At 40.9% G+C, this 21834-nt stretch overlaps 1 protein-coding gene across 2 annotated transcripts in view; it reads left to right on the top strand.

Annotated features, from left to right (window-relative positions):
* Positions 1 to 21834, top strand: part of sh3rf1 (SH3 domain containing ring finger 1) — a 49156-nt gene that overhangs the window by 8092 nt on the left and 19230 nt on the right. The gene's annotated exons all lie outside the window — the stretch shown is intronic.

The following is a 21834-nucleotide window of genomic DNA, read 5'->3' as shown; positions in this document are numbered from 1 at the left end:
GGTGCTGCGTTCCAAAGTGTAGGCTGCAGCCTCTCATTCAGAGAGAGTTGGACGATGGTTCTAATGTGTCCTTTGTGTCATGCGCTTAACTATAATTCGCAGCACATGTACATTTATGGGCAAAAACTTGAACATGGTTTAAACCAAGGTCTCCAGATTGGAGTTTGTCTTAAATCTATTAAAGCTTTTATATCGGTCCAGTGAATCAGAGCCTCACCCAGGATGTCAGCCTTGCCTGCGTTTGAGAGAGCTGTCGACTCTCCTGAGGACTTTCCTATTGAAAACACACACGTTTCTGAGGCTGCAGCCACAGCTTTATTAGAAACACAATGCACTGGTGGTTCCCCGTTTAAAAACAGCCATTAAACCTCATGCAATTGTTCAGTGTCTTTTAAGTTTATGATATGTACTGTTACTCCTCTCTCCACCAAATTACACTACAAGGAACGTCCAAACAGAAAGCAGGTTTCCAGACATTTTAGGTATACAGACCAGTTCTTTCAAAACAGCATTAACCCTCAGCAAATTACCTTTTGTTTATTTACACCTCTTAAATTAAAATCAGTAATGTATGCTGCAGATACTGGTATAGATCCAAGGCATTGTTCCTAGCTAAGTGTGCAGCTGACAGGGAGTGGTAACAAGGCAGATGTCACACACGATGGACTGTTCCTCCACACGCAGCTGTCGGCCCCATGAATGACTCGAAGGCATGGGTGGGAGAGGCAGACGTGAAGGGAATAGGAATAGGTGTTGCAGGCAGGGGTAGAATGGGGAAGAGCGCTAGCAAAAGACTGAGGTGTCAGGAACTGAAATGGCTCGAGGACCAAATGTCAGCCTGGCGCTGTGACTTGTCGCAGTTAGAAAAGCCACACTCAGCTGAAACAAGTCAGCAGGAGGATTTTACGCTCACAAGCTTTAAAAGAACTCTGTGTGTGTTCCCGCGCAAGAGACTGATTCATCAAACTTTTCTCAGGAGTCACCTTTTGTTGGTGTGAGAAAAAACTAGTCCTTTAACTTCAGCTATGTGTGTGTGTGTGTGTGTGTGTGTGTGTGTGTGTGTGCGCGCGCGCGCCTGTGTGTGTGTGTGTGTGTGCGCGCGCCTGTGTGTGTGTGTGCTTGCACGTGCGCCTTGTGCACACTTTGACTTTGGTCAGTTGTCTTGAAAGCAACTTCATGGGAAAATAAATACAGTCTCAAGCTCTACCTTTGACCTGGGTCAATTTCTATAGTCTCTCTCTCTCTCTCTCTCTCTCTCTCTCTGTCTCTCTGTATATATATATATGTGTGTGTGTCAGTGGTCTATGACTTTTAACACAGTTACAGGTGATGAGCAGCATGTGTTGCTTTAGTGGAAAGGTCACAACTGTCCTTTCCCCTAACTCACTAAGGTTTCATAAAATGTGTTAAGCATTTCTGCATTTAGCAGCAGTAGTGAGAAGGAATTTAAAGCCAGGCACTTTCAGCAATTATGGTATTTTCTTGCGCCTGTATAGGTACTATTTTGGTGATGTAAGTTTTTCTTTGGACTGTGATGTATTGTATATATTTTTGTGTATTCATTTGCTCAGCCGGCAAAGCCAAGCGGTCTCTGGTGTTATTGTGTTGGTAAACCGTTAATAAGGCACTTTATTCTCTGCCATGTCAGTTGATCCGACACAGATGAAGCCCACAAAGGAACAACAGGAGTGGTCAGAGGTTAGGGGTGAAAGGTCATGGAGCGTGTGGTGTCAGGAGCAAAGCGGGAGAAAAGGGGAATTTTTCTTTGAACCTTTCAACACACGGGGACACACACACACACACACACACACACACACACAGAGACATCCAGAAGAAGTGCGCTATTAATATTTCATGTGAGTCAAGAGCAGCATCATGTCTGTTTTAATGAATTTTTAGAGCTTCCAGTGAAGCTGTTGGTGAGGAGTGCTAGCTCACACCATTACACTGTGTTATCTCGTAGTGAGACACACGCGCACACACACACATACATACACTGAGTGTTGGTGCTCTGTTAAAGGGAAGTTTAAAAGGCCTCTGGGTGGTACAGAAGAACAGGTGCTGAAGTCGGCAGGACCCGAAGAGTTCAAAAGTGTCGATCTTAAGCCAATCTTAAGTCTGGGCCTATAGTAGGTTTAAGCCTCCTAACGACAATCTGAGCAGTCATCATTAATCTGTGAAAAACTGCAGTCAATTTGGATGATTTAGATTACACAGACCATGCTGACCGTGGTTTTGAGGCATGCAAAACCATTCATTATCTACATTTGCATCTGCTGTCTCGTTTAAAAGCTTCTGTATCAGGACATGGTAGTGTTTTAAAACACATGATAATCCTTACTATACAGATAAGATGTGTCAAAGACTTCCAAGCACAGATAGTCTTCCCTGTTAAAGAAGGAACAGATATATCTTGTTAGATATAACATGACAGTAACAGTAGCATCTAGGCTAATTAAATACAGTCATTATATGTGTTAGTGTTATTTTTAACAAAAATAATTGATCTAAATTCATTAGCTATAGGTGCTAAATAAATTAATAAATAAAATCTAGAATAATGTTCAAAACCTTTAGCTAGGTTTTTATTCTTCTGTTTTAAGCAGGTTTCTCTTTGGCATTGCCACACTGCTCTGCTAAACAGGTTGAAAAAAACAATATTTAAAGATGCTCCTCAGTCTGTATAGTAGAGTTAATAATGGACACTGTATTCTGGTCAAACGGGACAAAAACAGTGGCACACAGTTACCTAAAGCCCTTACAAGTGAATAATAAAAACAAATAAAGGAAGTATATTCCATTTTGCTCATTTCTTGGTCAGTTTTCTGATCTTATTAGAGCTCTAGTCACTTTTTGCACCCCCTGCTTGCATTTCACTGCCCCTCATCCGTCAGAATATTCTCTACTTCTTTTCACAGATTTGCCATCTTCCATCGCTCCCCAAGGGATGGCCCTCGTCCTTTTTAAAAGGCCTCCCTCATTCCCAAGCATGCACTTACACACACATACAGGGAGAGGGAGAGAGGGCAGTTCAGAGCTGTTGTCCATCAGTGGCCGTGTTTTGTTCAGTGTCGTGAGATGAGTGTCCCCAAACCCCAGAAGCTCACAGCTCTAAAGCTTGTCATTCCTCTTGCTTTGATGTGTGAAGCCTTTCTTCTCTTCCCGTGTGTGTGTGTGTGTGTGTGTGTGTGTGTGTGAGAAAGAAAGAAAGAGATACAAGCAAGTAATTCTTTGAACAAAACTAAGAATTTTTGGCTGGATTTTATAGAAACATGGTTGTTGTAGGCTCTACTACTAATTATTTTGTTGCTGTCCAAAGAAAAACATGAATCTCAATGAATACCTTTTTTTTTTTACACTTTTGTGTTTAATTGGGCTCTGGATCTTGGGCACAATTTAGATGTGAATTTGTAAGGATTCAGTGTTTTGTTGTTTGTTTGGTTTTAAAAGAAAGAAAAAGAACAAAAAAATTCTGTTTTTATCTATTTCCAAATAATAGAGAGGTAAGTTAGGATAGTAGCTGTGCTTAATAGGATGTAGTCTTAGAGGACAGAGCATAACAGTGCAATATTAAATCATAATCTTAGATACAGTGACAACATTGTGTAAATCTAATGCTAGTGTATTGTCTTAACACTAGAGTTTGCAAACAGCAAGCACCAGCCAATTACTCAGTGCAGCAGGTCATATCATACTCCTCCTGCCTTCCTCCTGCATACCTGCTCTGGCCTCATTAGTAAAGTGTGCAACAAAATGGATTTTTTCCTTCAGTCAAATTATTGTAAGTCACAGACCTAATATTAAGAATCAAATCTGTTGTGATGCTATGGGCTTACTCATAGTGCTGAAATGTTGTGGTAGACATTATGATTCATGAAAATATCTGCTTTTTTTGGATCGTGTGTATTCAGTGTCACCCACTCCTAGTCCCTGTGCATAAACATCTCCGGTGCTGGCTCTTGTGGCCCGTCAGGCCTCACTGATTCACCCAGGCTCTTTTTGATGACACAATTTCTGCCGCAGCAACCTCTGGCTGACCTGAGCCTGTGTCACAACACCCCTAATTAAGACTAGAGTCCTGCAGGCAAGCCCACACACACACACACACACACACACACACACACATGCATGCACACAAGACCTTAAACAGGCCGTCTCTTATTTTTCTTGAATTTTGGTTGTTCTGACATTTTCACCTTGGGCATTGCCCTTCTTGTCCTTGACTCTTTCTCCATTTCCTCATTGTCTTTTCAGTACTTGTTTAATCCTCTATACCATTTACTTGCCCTGTCCCTGCCTCATCGCCATTTTCTCTTTGCCCTCTCAGCTTTTTGCAGAACAACATTTTAGTTGAAAAAATGTTTCCCAGTGGAGGTGAGTGTGTGTGTGTGTGAGAGAGAGAGGAGCAGCCCCATTTTTATTTAAGTTTTTATGACGTCCTCCGTTTTTCTTTTTTTAGACTTTCAGTTATATTGTCCCATGCTTGGGTGAGTAGTGTTAGCAAATTTGATTGTGTAATAGGATTTGAGTTTACTAACTCTTCGTTGTAACTCAGCTCTGCATCCTGACTACATCCACAGCCCAATCAGCTGCTTTACTGTGTATTTGTGAAATTATTTATTTGTTCTAACAATTCTTCTTGCCTATAAATCTTTTACCGTTGGAAAGCCTGTTAATTTCCCTTTTAAATGGTGCCACATTTGCAAGAAACATGCATTTGTGGGATGAGAAGCAGAGCTGAGTATGTGGGTTGCGCCCATGAAAAATTCGCCAAATCCTCTCTACCAATGCCAAACAGCTTATTCTGCCATTGACTCATTTGGTGTTTGCTGGACTGGATGTTTGAAGTTTGAAGAAACAAGACATTTTTACAAACAGGGGCCTCAGTAGTGTATGGAAGAACCAAACACAGCCACAACAGCCTGGCACCTCCCACCTGCTGTGGGATGGTATCCCATTCTTCAACCAGCATTTGTTGTAAGGCAGCTAACGTGGGTGTGTTGGTCACTCTGGCACGAGCAGCACGTCCAAGCTGATCCCACTTTTCCATCGGGTTGAGGTCAGGACGTGGCAAGCCATTCCATCCTCTCCACTCCCAAATTCCGGAGGTAGTCTCTGATAAATCTCACTCTGTAGGGGCACGCATTGTTATCTTGGAGGATAGAGAATATCTGGTTGCAGAATTATATATTGATATCGCTCTGCATTGAGATTGCCTTCAATGATGACGAGCCTCGTTTTTCCAGTGAGGGAGATGCCGCCCCACACCATCACACAAAATAAGCTGTTTGGCATTGACAGAGAGGATTTGGCACAACCCACATACTCAGCTCTGCTGCTCATCCCGCAAATGCATGTTCCTTACAAATGTGGCACCAATTAAAAGGGGAATTAACAGACTTACCAACGGTGTAAGATTTATTGCCAAGAAGCATTGTTACAACAGAGAAATAATCTACCAAACACAAATCTCCTTACTTTTTAGGCTATTATTATGTTGGATAACTATATATATACTTATATATTAAGGAAAAATTCGGGCCATGATAATCATTCTGAGGACCTATATATGGATGTATGCAAGTGCTGGTTGGGAATTTTCAGAGTGTTTTGGCAAGGGTGAGGTCGCATGTAGCCAGAGGTCGCATAATTTTGGAGGAAAGCATCAAAAGAGTCAATCAGGTGATACTCCTGAAGCCTTGACTACAGACTTTTTATTTCAGAACATTGTGCCTGAGGGAAAGGGTGTGGGTGAAACTCTGTCTCGTTGTGTGTGTGTGTGTTTCTGTTGTGGTGTGTGTGTTTCCTTTTACCTTAAACTTAAAGGATGATCTTGAAAGAAAGACTTAATTATAGTTGGGCATGTTTTTTTTTTTTTTATAAAGTGTCTTGGATGTGTGTTCTACCATGAAGATTTGGTCTGATGATAACAGCACCTGCTACAGAATGCCCTCTCTCTCACACACACACACACACGCTTACTTTGCAGGTCTACACTTGTGCCATATGCCTCCTAACACAGCTGAGTCTCCTCTAGTCATTATTCACCTGTGTGTGTATGTTTCTGTCTATCTCATGGGTGGTTTGTGCTTGCTGCACCTGAGCTTTTCTTGGCAGGGTTGTTTGTGTTTTGCATGTTTTTCTTTCTTGTTATATTGCGACAGACCTCTCACACCTGTGATTGCCCAGGTACTCAAACTCCCTGAAGCGTGACGGTTGTCGAGGCTTATAGATTATACTAAATATTGATTAAAATTTAAAGTGTGTTTTTTGAGATTGGACTCTGATTTGTCAAATATAACCCTTCTAATATTGCAGTAACTTAACTGTAAGATGAAAATAATGTTAATAAAGATAGACCTGATCAAGGAAAGCTTCTGATTTCAATAGAGTGACAGCTCCAAATTTCCCTAAACGTCTGTCTGTGGAAGACTGCGGGAGGTATCCCTGGTGATGTCTTGAGCACAAATGGGCTCCTGAAGCTCATATTACTGTAAATAGTACTGTCACCTTCTCTTGGTTTGTGGTGTGTTTCCATATATGCAGTTCATTTAAACAATGTAAGGTTAGCAGTTTATATGATTGTATTAAAAGTATGTTGTTCTTTGTTTCTTATCACACACTCAAGTTAAGTCTCAAGTTCTTTTGTTTACGAGATTGCGGTAAACCAAATAATGCATTGCACCTCTGCTGAACGCTTAGTTATATCAGATTAAGTTCCTTGTTTCACTCCTAAGGTAGAGTTAGCTGGCTCAGATTCAGGAGCTCGACTCTTGACCCCTGTGTTTTGATTGGTTGAGTGACATGTTTATTGTTGGACCTCCACCCCCATACTTTGTGGTGATTGGTGGGCATTTTTTTTCTTTTCACCTGTGACCCTAGTATCATCACTCTGAAAGGAAGAGAGGGTGTGTGTGTGTATGTGTGTGTGTGTGTGTGTTCTCCCTGTCCCTGCTAGCCCACTTCTGGAGGGTTTTTTTTTGTTTTTTTTTTCTTGGTCACAGTGTTTACATTCTGTTTGCAAGCACGTCTGTTTTGTTTTAAGCATGGAGGACACTGAGGAAATTTCTGCTTTTAAAGTATGTGCACGCAACATATTTCCTTTAAAACCAAAGGTCTTCATGAAAAGGGCTGACATTTCTCTGATTTTCTGTGGGAAGCTTTCTTTCTCTTTCCCTCAAACAAGCTTTTCCTTTTTTTTTTATTCTGCCTTTCTCTCTGCTGTTTAGAAGTCTTCTCCAGTGTGGTAGGTACGTGTCCAGTGAGAATCTCTGTGTTCCAGAGCCTGGCTAGTTGAAGGGAATGCATGTAATTCAGGAATTTTTTTTTATTTATTTATTTTTTTTCCCCGTTTGTTCTCAGTCCACTTGTTTCTTAAATGAAATATTTCTGGTAAAATGCAGTAGATTTATAACTCAAATATCCCTTTTGTTTTGTTGTCTGTTGATAATGCCATCCAATGACATACATATATAAATAGAAATTTGTTGATTGCCGCATAAAAAAGACTAAATTTTCAAACGTGCGTTAAATAAAATGCTCTGAATGAGCTACACAGCTATGTAGACAGCTTCAGATATCACCATATCTTAATTCAAGAGATTTCAACCGTAGGGAGCTTTGTAGGGTCCGTCCTCGTTGAGTATAGACATTGGAAAGTTGCTTCTGCTGGGTGCTGGTCAATTGCCATGCATCATTTGCATAAAGTAAAAGCTCAACTTTTCCTGTCTCACGAAGCTCCCCATCCCACAGTCTGTTGTGAATTTTTTAAATCACTACTCTTCACTGAAAATGAAGTGGAGCAGAATATTGTATGATGAATTAGTGTACAGTGGATGGTGTTCTGTTTGCGGTCAGACATCCCAGCATTTGTTTTTATAGGCTGACAATCTGTGAAGTTTTGCTTTAGGTCCCTGGGGGGCCCTCAATCCCTTTTTAATCTGCATTTGTCCTCAGAGTGACATTTTTGCTCTTACTGTCTCTCTCTCTGTCGTGATTAAGTGTGATTATACGTGATGGCTGTGTAACTGTAACATTATGAACTGGATTAGAGAGGCAACACTGTGGGTGGCCCCAAGGCTTCAGGAGCAAGCTCTGAAATGGTGCTAATCAGGCCTTTGCAAGTGTGTGTGTGTGTGTGTGTGTGTGTGTGTGTGTGTGTGTGAGAGAGGTGGTGTGACATCCTGGCTCTCTGGGTGTCCTTTTCAGACCCTCACTTGCAATGACAGACTGTACCTCAGACTTACTGACACATTTAGACACACTCACACAAATAGGAACCACAAACACAGCGTCTATCGATCCACACTCCCAGACTCCTAGATAATGTTCTAACCTCTGGCACAGGTCCTGTTTAGGCAGTATAATGTGTGAGGGTTAAGGGTGTGTGCGTGTTTGTGCTGTTCCTGATAAAGTGTGTACGGCTAACCTTGTTAACCTCATTACACTGTCATTCCTGCTCTCCACCCTCCAGCCAAACACTACTACCCCATTTCTCTCTCAATCCCATAATAATAGACTTTCTGCTGGTTACCATGGTAATCTTTGTGTTGGGCCTTTCCTTTTGTGTGCATGAAGTTCCTCTAGAAACTAAACACTGTTTTTCAGATGATGTAGTGATTGTTTCTTTGCTTCACTTTAGGTGAACACTAGTCTTCTCACATGTGAATGTAAATGTCCAATCAGATGCATTTGTGTGATGACAATAATCAGTTGAGTGTGCTTGAAGTGACTGGTAGTAAAGAGATATGTGAATAAAGTGATGGACACCATGGATTGGCAGATGTTGATATTCACAGGGCTTTACATTTTTGATGTCTGTCAAAAAAGCACCTTGATATGCGATAGAGGCTAGTTGTAGTTGAGAGTAATGTGTGAATGTCACCTAAAATTTGAAGTAAAATAAATCTTTGGTAGCACTGATATACATCAAAAGAGATTCCCAACTAAAGCAGAGTATAGGGTTTCAAAGGGGTGGAAAATAAATTACTGGAACTTAGGGAATTTATGGGATTTTTTTGGAATTAATAAGAAATATTAGATAATTTAAAGGAAGTATCATACACTATCACCAATATACATTTTTTCTTCTTTTTTTTGGTCAACAAAAGGCATAACAATACAAATAATAACTTTGACACCTTTGATGTCATAGTTGATGCATGTGGCATTTTTCTGTTAAATAAAATGACAGTGTAAAAACACTAGAGCTAATGGTCTTCAAAATGTTAAACAAATACAAAGTATTAATTCTTTGTTACAGAAACCCATTGAGGCAAAAAAATATAAGTAGCTTACCTAGGCTAGCCTTGGTAAGCTAACTTCTTGCTAGCCAGCTAGCCTTAGAAAACTAGTCTTTTAAATTAAATTGCTCATTGAGCTTTTCTGATTAAGCAGGTACCAAGCAACTGTGAGATTACACTTTGATTTAATAGTTGCTTAAATATTTGTTGTTGAAGGACTAGAAGATAAAGTCGTTGAGGGCTGTATGTTTTTGGTGGGAGGGCTGATCTCAGAACAGTAGTGACAGTCTAAAAACTTCAGTAGTTCTACTGTGCCTGATCCACACTGTGTGTCGGCAGTGCATGAATCCAGTAGCCCCTCCCATCTCATCCAGTGTGAATCCACCATAAACATGACTGACATCTTGTGGAAAAATTACATTACCCCAGCTCCCCACGTAATACTAATTCCGTCCGAATGAGACTTAAGTCAGATTTAAGCTGGGCAAGCATTATGTGATTTTTATTTATTTATTTATTTTTTTAAATCTTAAAGTGCACATTTGAATCCGTCTTTGTGTATGGCCATCACTCCCACATTATATGCCCACGCTGAACCAAATTCACACTAACGATGGTCTCCATGATGATGAAATAATCAAGTAAAGCAGTGTGGAGGGAAATTCATTGTTCCCGCTGTCATTGATAATGCTCCACCACCCCTGACTGGGTCAGAGAGGTTTAAATGGAAAATTAACCCTAGATGTGCAGTATAACTATCCCAGTATGGTGCTCTATCTTTGTGAGAGAAAAATGGATTAGCTCAATCTGAGTTTAAAGCTGGCTAACTATAAATGCTGCTGAAATGAAATACAGGCCCAGAACAATGGAGGAGTAGAGTTAATTCGATTGATTGCAATAACCCACTTTTTTGTTGACATAAAATTTATGAGCTGCTGGTTTATTGGAAATATTGAGTTGTTTTTCAGACTCCCACAATGTGTTTTTGAGCAGTGCATTCTGGGTGCACTGTGTACCCAGTGACCAGCTGGAGAGTGAAAGTTTTTGACAGTTTGGTGTGACATTTGGTTTGGTCTCTCGCTCTCTTTCCAACTTTCTCTCTCTCTGTTTTTTTTTATCTCTCTCTCTCTCTCTCTCTCTCTCTTTCACTCTCTTTGTCTCTCTATTCCTTCCTTTAATTGCTGAAGTGGGAAATTAATATGGGAAATATTTATGTACACTGCACAATAAACACACATATGCTTGCATGTTTTTGCTAACAGACAGTAGCATATCCTGTATTCCTCTTCTGACTGTTCTCTGTACTGAAGTCAGATGCCAGTCCTCCCAAGGCAATATTTATTCCCATATTACAGCTCACTTCAATCAATCATAAAAATGTGTAAAAAAAAAAATCCCAGAACTGAAATATGACAGCTACTTTTTTTTTTTTTAAATCCCTGCATAAAAATGCAACACAATATATGTTAGACAAATTCTGATCAACTTCAAATCCACATTATAAAGTGTTAAGTAGATGGAATATTTTTCCAGCACACACATTCACTGTCACTCACACCTACGGACACTTTTGAGTCACCAATCCACCTACCAACGTGTGTTTTAGAACCATGGGAGGAAACTGGAGCACCTGGAGGAAGCCCACGCGGACACAGAGAGAACACACCACACTCCTCACAGACAGTCACCCGGAGGAAACCCACACAGACACAGAGAGAACACACCACACTCCTCACAGACAATCACCCGGTGGAAACCAACGCAGACACAGGGAGAACACACCAGACTCCTCACAGACAGTCACCCGATTGCTGGTTTCAACAGTTGCGGGACTCGAACCTGCAACCTCAAGGTCCTTGGAGCTGTGTGACTGCGACACTTCCTGCTGCACCACAGTGCCGCGCTAAAAAGAGCAAATTACGAAAAGTAAAAAGCCGGAGCCCCATATGTTAGTTTCATTGAGTTTGGCTGCAGGCATCCAACACTGTTTTGTTGTTCATCTTAAACAATATTGGTCTTTTCTTGTTTTACTAAAAAAATTTGAACCTTCTTTCGGCCCATTGACATTCCCCCTTTTTTTCTTCTTGATGTCATCTCAAATGTGCAGCAAGCTTTCAGTGTGCGAATGAGTGTTGGAGAGAGTTTGTCCTTGAGGGATGGTAGAATGAGGGAGGGGTGCTGGAGCATGAGTAGTAGCTGAGAGAGACTAAACGTGTAAAATGGGTGAGAGGGAGGACAAAACATGTCGTTGGTCTAACTGTGGGCTATTTCAAAGAGAAGGAAAATAGCATGTCTCGCCTTATTTCTCTCTCTCTCTCTCTCTCTCTCTCTCTCTCTGTATTTTTTTCCCCTGTTTCCCCATCACTCTTGTTCTCTCAGCGGTTTGTGTGTGCCTCTGAATATGTGATGGATAGTGTGACAGGGCAGAGCAGAAGAGAATGACTAGCAGAGGGGAGGAAAAGCAGAAGAGGGAGGAGAGAAGTGCAGATGGAGAGCGGAAGATGTGAGATGTGGGATGCAGCTGAGGGAAAAGAGTGAAAGGAACAGTCATGAAAATGCAGTAGAGGAGATTGGAGTGAAACTAAGGGGGAAGTTAAAGCGCAGCAAAGAGTGTGAGCCTCCTGCAGGACTGAATAGACGGAATAGATGAGAAGAGAGAAACTTGGAAATGAAATTCGAGCATGAGCTGAACTAGAGGTGGTGCCGACCTGATTCCAGGGATGAGCATTGGGTATAAGCAGAAAATTTTATATTGAATGAAGCCAAAAACATGCTACAGCAACCTACTTACAGTGAAGCACGGCAAAGCTACAGTTCATTTTGTCATCAATACACCTCAAATTAGAACACCTCCACGAAGCTCTGGTTTACTCGTGCAAACTCTGTGCCCTTAGTGGCACAGTGTATGCGTGACTTGGCGAACGACTCAGCGAGCGGAGCCATGCTGGGAGCCGCAGTACAGCCTTAATTTTAAAGTGGGCGATAAGTGCTGATCTTCTGAACAATAGGGTTGGCCCCGATAGTATTCGGGTATTCAGAAATTCGTTTGTTGGGTATGTATTTGGTTTCTAATTTTGACATTCGGATATTCAGTTTTTTGGATATGTGGTTATCAATAAAGGCAACGCTCCACCATATTCGGGCTCCAGCAGTAAAAATGGTGTTCTCACAACTCTACCCGTATTAAGGCTCAACAACATAAGTCTTTGTTAGCTAGTTATCAGGTTAGCGAGCAAAGCCATGCTGTGAACCACAGTGCAACCTGGAGAGAGGGATATTAAAGCAGGGTCGGAAGCGGATTTTGTTAATGACAAAAGTATACAACACCACACTCCCCAAATATTCACAGAATATAACGACCAAAGCTCAGACGACCTCAAAATGGTATTCGAGATAGTTTTTAGCTGTTATTTTCAGTTAAACTCAATTAAATCTGGAGGGTTCTGTCTTCTCTGAAGTGATGGAGAGCCTTGGCATGAAATGGTGTGTTTGATCCCAAACTAGTCATCCAATCTCAACACCTCACTTATTCTCTTGTGGCTAAATGCAGTCACTTCTTTCGAAAAATGTTCCAACATTAAATGCAAAGTCTTTTTAAGGGATTGGAGGTTTTTGCTGCAACAAACTGTCGACAAAGACTCTATTACATTTTTTTATTATGAAAATATTTGACACAGACTGTGGATATTTAGGGTAGCTTTGAGAGAACAGATGGAGAGATGCATCTTTTTGTCTTTTTTGACTCTTTTACTGCCTTGCTTTATGTCTGGCTTCTAAGCAGTCTTTTTTTGCTGTCTTTTCCCCCACTTATTTTTTTCCTGTGTGTGTGTGTGTGTGTTGGCTAGACAAAAAGTTATGCTTTACTGACTCTACTGTGCTCAGCCAAGCGGCCTGTGATCCACAGCCCACCCACAACTTGTCTTTGCCATGTGAATGAGGTCATGTAGTCACACACTTCTTTTTTTTTTTTAACAATTACACAGAGAAATTTAGTCAATCAGACAGGCATGCACGAAGGCACACACACACGTATATACAGTTTTTAATGTACTGCTGTACACACCTGCTGCCATTTTGCAGCCAAGAACAGTCAAAAAGCCTCGATGAGGGGACACATTAATTCCATGAAGTCTAATGGGATACTTGCTTCAGTGTAGTGCTCTCTTACTTGCCTTACTTTCACTTGACTTTTCCAGACTGTTCTCCAAAATGTGCAACTCGTTCTCTCTCTCTCTTTCTCTCTCTCTCTCTCTTGCACACACAAGGACTCCTCTCACACAGCCTTTTCACTTTATGAATACCACATGGGTTCTTGCACTGTTCTATAATTCTCCCATAAACTGCAGACCCCCTTCCTGCTTGAACACTCTGTTTTTGATGACTAATCTGTAGCTTACAAAATGCCCCCGCCTCTGCTTTTCCATATGGTTAATGTATCACTCAATGAAAAGCTGTGTTTTCCCTCAAAATGAAGCTTCACTCTGCTTTTCTTGTCTCCCAGTTTTCTAGTTCTACACATGGCCACCTCATGGTTCATTTGTCCACACATTTTAGGCCTAGGCAGCTTTGATCGCACTCAAGGACTTGGACTCCCACAAGACCTTGCACGCCAGTCCCAGGCAGCTTGTCTCAATCAGGCTAAATGACTGTGATTCCCATGTGTCTGCAAATTGTAGTTTAATGCTTGAAGGCTGGGCACATGCAGAGAAGGGAATTTATGGAGGTCAGTGGCCGATGACTGTAGAACAGGTGTGTCTTAATGACTGCTGTGGAGTGTGTGTATGTCTGAGTGTGTTGGGAGGTGGTAATAATACCACAGAGGATACACTACAGGAATCACACCCCCAACAAACACCAATTATGTAGTGTTTTTACAGTGTTTAGAAAATGCATTGTTAAAACATGACGTTCACATCTACAGACACACTTTAACACGCACATACAGCAAGCCAGCAGTATGTTTGGATTTGTTGTTGTTTGTGTGGTCATTGCCCTGGTCTTAGGTTAACCTCTGTGACTGAGGTGATTCCAGAGGATATGGAGCTAATGACAGAGGGATGAGGAGAGTAGAGAGGAAAAAATAGAAAAATGAGGAGGTAGAACTAGAGAGAGCTGCTGGGATCAGGTTCATGTGTGATCCTGGTCCAGACACACATCTGGTCTCCAGATAAGTAAGTGTGTGTGTGTGTGTGTGTGTGTGTGTGTGTGTGTGTTCATTCTGTCACCTTTTTTCATAGATTGTCCTTTTTTCTCTATTCCGATTCTAAGCAGTTCCATATTTAGCTTCACTTTCATATTTCAGTTTTTGTGTGTCTTTATGTTCTGAGATAAATTTAGCTTGCTGTAAAAGCTTGGCAAAGATGCTAAAGTAAGATTGGAAACAGCTTCCTGGTTTCTTTATTCCTTTATTTATTTCCTGTGACAATTTGCAAACCATTAATGCTGTTAGGGTGCTCATTCTTTTGAAAAAAAGGACAATTTTAATGAATTATGTTTCATTCTTTTCAACATAAGTAATGTTTGTCTGTACTTCCTCTCTTTTTTTTTTCTCTGGAGGGACAAAGAAATGGACTATTTTTGTCCAGCCTTTCACCGTTAAAGCCCCTCTCATAAACCAACCCCCCCCTGCCCCCCCCAACCCTTGTTTTCAGTGCTTCACTGCATTCATGATTGGCATGAAGTCCCATAAATAGCCCGAGAGAGGAATAGATAGAGGGAGGAAAAAAAAGGTAGAAGACTCTTGTGGCAAAGTTGCCATGGAAACCAAAACTCCTGAAGTTTCACTTTTGTCAGGATGTGTCGAGAGGGAGCAGAAGCCTCCCATCGTTCCACCATAAAGGTCAGAGGTGAAGAGAAGACAGGTGACCCCACAAGTGGTGGGATAATGATTAGAGCTTTGTTTCGCTGAGACGGCCAGAAAAGACAGGAAGTCTTGCTCTGCGCACTGATTAGCTCTGATAGTTCTCTAGCTAGCTATGCGGTGACCTTGTCATCCCTTGGCTTCTGTTCTGGCTTGTTAGGCTCACCTGTCTCCAATGGAAAGTTACCACCTTTATGATGACCCCTCATTGCTAGAGTAAAGCCTTTCTAATGACCACCATTTTTCATGCATATTAAATTATGCATACCGCTCTCACATATAGGCCTGTCAGAATGGTGGCGTAATTACTAGATTTGAGTTCATTGGAATTATCTCAGATTTATCACAGTTTCACTGTGATTTTACACATTTGTTAGTTTTAAGAATCATATATTTACATGGAAAGAATGTTAAATCAACATCTTTTTATTTTGATTTATGACAAATGCATTCAAATAAATGTATGCAAATACAAACTGCTTTTTAGAGAGCTGCAGAGAGTCAGGTTTGTTTATTTTTGCTCTAGATGCAGAGCTTGGTCTGTTGGGAGCTACTAATTGGTTACAGCTTGAAAACAAGATAGCCAATCAGCGATTGGAACAATTTAGACTTAAAAGGGACGTGTTACCACTTTTCCACACATTTACAGGTTCCTTGGGGTCTTAATAAAATATCTGTGACATGCTTTGGGAGAATATCGCAGGGATCAAACAACACAGCTGTGTTCTCACTCTGTCTGAACAGTCCTGTTCGGAACGGCTGGTTTTCAGCGCCTGTTCCTTTAAATGAGCCACGGCTGAATTCAGCATGAGGTGCCCAGGAGTGAGGAGGAGAGACTCTGGTCTTTAATAATTTTTGATTTGTTCTTTTGTTCCTTAATTTTTATTTAGTTATCTTTTATTCCCCCCCATATTTAATAAGTACTCTTATTTCTCCATGCTCGTTCTGTTTGTTTTGCTGTGTCAGCCTGGTCTGTATGCTCTCATATAAACGTGGCTCCAACACTGTGATTGGAGAGATTCAGACAAGAGGGATTTAGATAAAATGCAGAACAAAATCAGTATGGCTCATTTGTGAACAGACTTATAACAAACAAATTCACAGGGTGCGCTGGTAGTAGGCGGGAGATACACAAATTAATGTGAAAATGCAGAGAAAAGGCGCTTATTTTTTTCTTCACAATATGTCCCCTTTAAACATGGAGGCAATTAAATTGATATCTTTTGTCTTATTCTGTATGGAATTTAATAATCTGATATAAATGTCCAGACCACAATAGGCCAACCCGCAGATCAGTTGATTTGCAGCGACTGTTGTGAAATTGAAAAAGCTTTATTTAATGCTGCCACAACCCTCTTTCAACCTAATAAAATTAATAGAGATCAGTTAACAAGGCCATTATTTAAAACCACTCATTTGTAAGGGATATATTATGTTTAGAGGGTTTTTTGTTTGTATGGTGGCATATTTTTGATCTGGCTATGATGAGCACGAACAACACAGTCCAGCTTTGTAGCATAGCTTTTAAAAACCATGAACAAACAGCTGTGTACTAAATCTAAACTGCAAGCCCAAACACTAAGGTGAATGTTATTATTTATTTATTTATTTATTTTTTACCAAAGTAATGTAAAGCTTACTCAACATTTATAGCAGGTGGCTACTGGTGGATTGAGGATAGCTCAATTATTATATAACTGACTACTAGGAAAGTGAGCATTAGATAAATTGAGGTGGTGCATGAGTAGAGAAGCTTATTGCAGAATAATTGCTCTCAGGAAGGGAGTAGGACAGAACCAATGATGCAGGCACCACAGAGGCATGGACCAGAGGAGACTGGAGTGTATGGATACAGGGCGGCTTACTGCCTACTAGTTGTAAACAAGGCCATTAGGAGCCCATTTCAGCTAATGGGGATGTAATCAAAACAAGATGGCCACCCTCCTCCAACCCCGTTGACCAAGACTCATGTCAACAAGAGCACATGACCTCCATTTGGTGCAGAGATCAGTAAATCGTGGTAAAGCAGAGAAAGAAATGTGTAACTCTGTGTGCTGTTGAAGCCCTGGAGAGCTGCTTACTTACGTCTTTCTTGGTTTTGTGTGTGTGTGTGAGAGAGAGAGAGAGAGAGAGACTGTAAATCTCAGGCATGAACCTCCTGAGGGGTTTAAGTGGTCAGGGTTTAAGACAGTCTTCTGTCTAGCTATCTCCACACCCTTAATAATGGCACCTAATAAGGACCAATAGACTACAGGGATATTTAGAACAAAGGGCTACCTGTAAAAACGGGGGCGCCTTTTTTGCCTGTAAAAACAAATGCTGAGATTCAGCATTTACCAGCAGCCAACTTGCTGCTCAATTCAGCCTCCCCACTGGATTCAGTTAGATGATATATACTGTTTGGATTAGTGTGCTTTTAGGCCAGGTGTAACTGCATGATTTTAACCCTGATTGTGTGAGATGGACAGTTTAGTAACTGAATGAGCAATTCAGACATCAGCCATTGAGAGATCAAGCAGAACCAAAAAACAAGCAGTGCTTCTATTGCATGTATTCAGAAGAATTAAATGACTGCAATTCATTATAGACAAACAACATCACCACCTAATTAACTACACACAAACATAATTTGCACATAGTATATATTATTCCAATATTATATATTATTAAACACTAGCCGAGATGGCAGTTGTATGGTAACATTTTAGCATCAGAGACCACGTGTCAGCATGTTTAGACGAGTTATATTGTTTAAAGCAGTAATTCTGCAGCCAATATTTGTCCCTCTGAATTAAAACATTTGAGAGCCCTGCAAATTAATATTCTTCACAAGCTTGCCTTATAATGGTGTGATTACGATTGCTTAATTTGTGAGATCCAGTGTCTCTGCCCTCACAACAAAGACAATATATTCTGTGAGAGATGGACATTAACCTGACTTGAATATGCTAATCGTTTCCAGCCTTTGGGATGTCACATGTGGTTTAGTGTGCACCCCAATTAATGCTAGCGGAATATTAGAGCCAGTTGCTTGTTCTGAGCGTGTAGAAATACTGACCTTAATTTTCTGTGTAGATCTGTTTGTGCAAGCGCCCTCATTTGTACAATGCTGTTTGATTGTTGACATCATGTTGACAAGTTGATTCTCCGTGCTGTGTGCCAGGCCATTCTCCCAGCACTAATTTCATTAGCCCCCCCCCCAAACAAATTAAAACAGCTCTGATGGAGTACACAACACCTGATGGGTTCGTACTGACCCAAGGTGAACAGCAGGACAGAGATCTTGAGATGGAGACAAATCACAGGTGTTGTGACTCTTGCATTTCACAATGATGTCTGTGTTGTGGGATATTATGGGATATTGAGGGGAAAATAAAGACTTTAAACATCATTAAACTGACACATCTTCAGAGTACTTCAGTATAGTGGGTATCAGAAGCTTAATAAGCAGAGATGATTCCGTTAGCTTTGTTTAGAGCTTGTGATAATGAGAGTTGTGCTTTTTATTGAGAGAATCTCTTTATTTTATATACTCTTTTTCTCTTAATGTGCATCCTCAGAAAAGCACTGCTCTTGATTCAGCAGGACTGGGGGAAAAAAAGGTAATTGACTTAGCCTATCTCACTGATTGAAGCAGCAGTTGCTAAGTGCTGATTCTGAAATGGCGAAACAAATAACTCGCTCCATAGAAATGTTTATAGCTTTCGATTTGCGGCTGTACTGTTGTTGTAGAGAATACTGGATTCTGCCGTTTGCAGGAGTGCTTGAACCTATTTATAAATTCTCCTCTTGCACTGACTTCACCCAGAAGGTAATGGTCACTTTAAAATAAAAACAAGATCCAATTGTGTTTGCTTGACACACATGCTGGATGTTACAATGTTCTTCACATGTAGATTTGTAATTTAAGTTATCGCTTCCGTGGTCCTAAATGTGAATCTGACAAGCTCTGTATTGTGGAACAAAAATAACAGTAAACGTTGTATTGCATTGTTTGTGTGCTATGACAGCTGTGTTTAGATGTATGTTTTAATAATAAGCTTTTGTGTTTAACAGAACACTTCAGTTTCTATACACTTTATTACATAAAATCTACATGTATGCAAACTGTAGTTTTCAGTTTGAGTGCGCAGTATCAGTCCACGAGCTTTTATGCAGAGACGAATTTCTGTTTTTCATAAGGCATGAATTGTTTATGGTGCCTCACATTTACGTTGCTTATTCAGCATGTATGTGCTAGCATAGCCTTTATTTTGATTCATTTCCTGAGACCGGGCAAGAACTCATTAGTTTCTCATTACCCAGGCCTCATTAGTGCTGGAATAGGCACCTGAACCTGTCAGCCAGTGACAGACTGTGGTGAGATATAACTCCCCAGAAAGAGTTCAGCCCAGAGTGCAGGTCTAATAATACAAGAGAGAGCACCAGTCAGGGTGCATTATCTCAGCTCTTCCTTTTACTTAGTACAGCCGGGCTCGGACAGACCAGCCCAAAACCGAGACTCAACACAGGTGAGGAAGACTGTGACCGAATACCCAGAGGGAAGAGCAGTTCAGCTATTCCATAATCTTGTACAGATTTGATTTAGAGAAACAGTGAATATCCACTGTTGTTGAGCCACCAATTGTGGCTGGCTGTATCTTGGCTATATAAATATCCTGGCTATATGTGGATATTTAAATGCTGTTCTTGATGTCACCTGACCTGGGAGCTGCATAATAATCAGCTACTAGCCATGGTAGTATGATGTGCATTTGTCCTCTATCCTAATCTATTGTCAGTTAAGGAGCTAAATGCAGTGCTTTGTTTTTCAACAAGGCTCATCCATCATGCCTTCTTCAATTAACTGTTAGATTATATTATCGACTGTTTGCAAAATAATGCCTGTCAGTCATTGGTGATAGTCTCTAAGCAATATTGCCTCTGTTGAGTGTAAGAAGATCTCAGAAATCATCCTGCAGTGAGATTGGCAGTAACAGCATTTACATTAACAAGGTCAAAAATGTGTGACTGGAAAACTATTTGTGTATTTTGATTGCATATTTATTATCATAAATACATAGAGAATAGAAAATATGTAGAGGCATATTCTGTAAACGTGGTGACCATTGAAGCAGTACCTTAGAAAGGAGGACCAGTAGTTATGTCAGTATAGAAGATCAAAACAGAAATGCGTGCACATACGGTAAAGACTCTTGCTTTCCTCCTTTCAATCGATGTTTCCTCCACACAAGACCTCCCTCTCTGGCAAAAGTTGGAAAGTCTGTAAATCTGCTGACAGCTGGCTCTGTGAGAGGCCCACAGAGGGGAGAGGAAAAGAGCAAGAGAAGACTGTGAAAGAGGAAAAGAAAATGAGAAACACTGTGGGATTGAAGATGGGCACTGGACCGTGGGCTTGGAGTTTGTTATCAAAGACCTTGCGGTTCCACAAATGGCTTCAAAACTTGTGGAAGTGATGCGCATGCAACTGGAAGAACTGTTGTTAGCAGTATAAATTCTTGGCCAGGTGCTAGTTAACTGTGGGTAAAATATTTTAGTTGCATGTCCTTGTTTGACTGCTTTTAAGACTTGTAAAGCCCAGCTGTAGTGATGCAGTGCAGATGTTTTGGTTTTCCAAGCCTCCATCTGTTATTTCTTGCTCTTGCTATCTACTCTCTGGTCTCCCTCTCCCCATCCCTACCCTCTCTGTCTCTCTCTCTCTCTCTTTCGTTCCTCATCTGTTGTGTTTGTGATTCTGCTCCCAGCTCTGGCTGTGAATCGTAGAGGAGGAAGCTCATGGTGGGGTTTGGTTTGTCACTTCTTGGGGTGGGGGACTCTCTTGGACATCCTGCCTGAAAGGGGTTCATTGAATCAGGCAGCACTACATCCACAGCCCCCTCCCTCCCTCCTGCCAGTGGATCTTTGTCACTGTTGAATGGAGCTTTGACTGGTTCCAGACGACTGGGTCTGCACCATAAAGCTCTTCACACACTGATAAATGGGCATTGCCCCACAGTATTGTGGGTCCATGGGCAAACCCCAGCATATTCTGGGGCTGCCAGACAAGGGGCTAGTCAGTGAGTAAAGCAACACAGGCGGAGCAGAAAGGCAGCCCAACACGAGCAGTCAGAGAGACAAATCAACGCTGTCAGTGTAGCAGACGCACTGACATTAAATATGGGTTTTTGTGTGTTGTAGCATGAGGAAGAGATTATTCCCACTGCTTCTTGGATAAGGAAAGAGTATTGATAACGTCTGTAGATTTCTGTCATGGTTCTTGTGTTGAAATTTGGTAAAGGGTTTATCAAGGATTTATAGAAAAACCTTGGGATAGGGATGGGATTGTTCAGAAAATCAGCGTCTAATGTCCTCTTTAAAATCCATGTTCTGCCGCTCGTGCATACGCTGTGCCGCTAAGGGCATAAAGTATATTTAAGTTAACCAGAGGTGCTCTTATTCCGTGTATAAAGCTGACAAAATGAACTGTATCTTCACCACGTATCATTGTAAGTTGGTTGTTGTGGCATGTTAGGCTATTTGTGTGTTTCGTTCAAGACTTTTATGTTGACAAGGCTGAATATTAATGGACTGCTGGGGTGTGCATTTTTATTTTATATTTATTCATTTTTTTATTCTGTTATAGAGCCTGAACATGAGTGGAGTGTTGTCTTTATCAGGAGCCACATTTATATAAAAAAATGAATATCCAAATCTCAAAATAATAAAAAAAATTCTGAATATTTGAGAATTGTC

This window comes from Hoplias malabaricus, chromosome 7 (genome assembly GCF_029633855.1).
Source record: "Hoplias malabaricus isolate fHopMal1 chromosome 7, fHopMal1.hap1, whole genome shotgun sequence".
Classification (NCBI taxonomy): Eukaryota; Metazoa; Chordata; class Actinopteri; order Characiformes; family Erythrinidae; genus Hoplias; species Hoplias malabaricus.
Note: the sequence above shows the minus strand (reverse complement) of the source record. Positions and strands in the feature narration are given on the sequence as shown.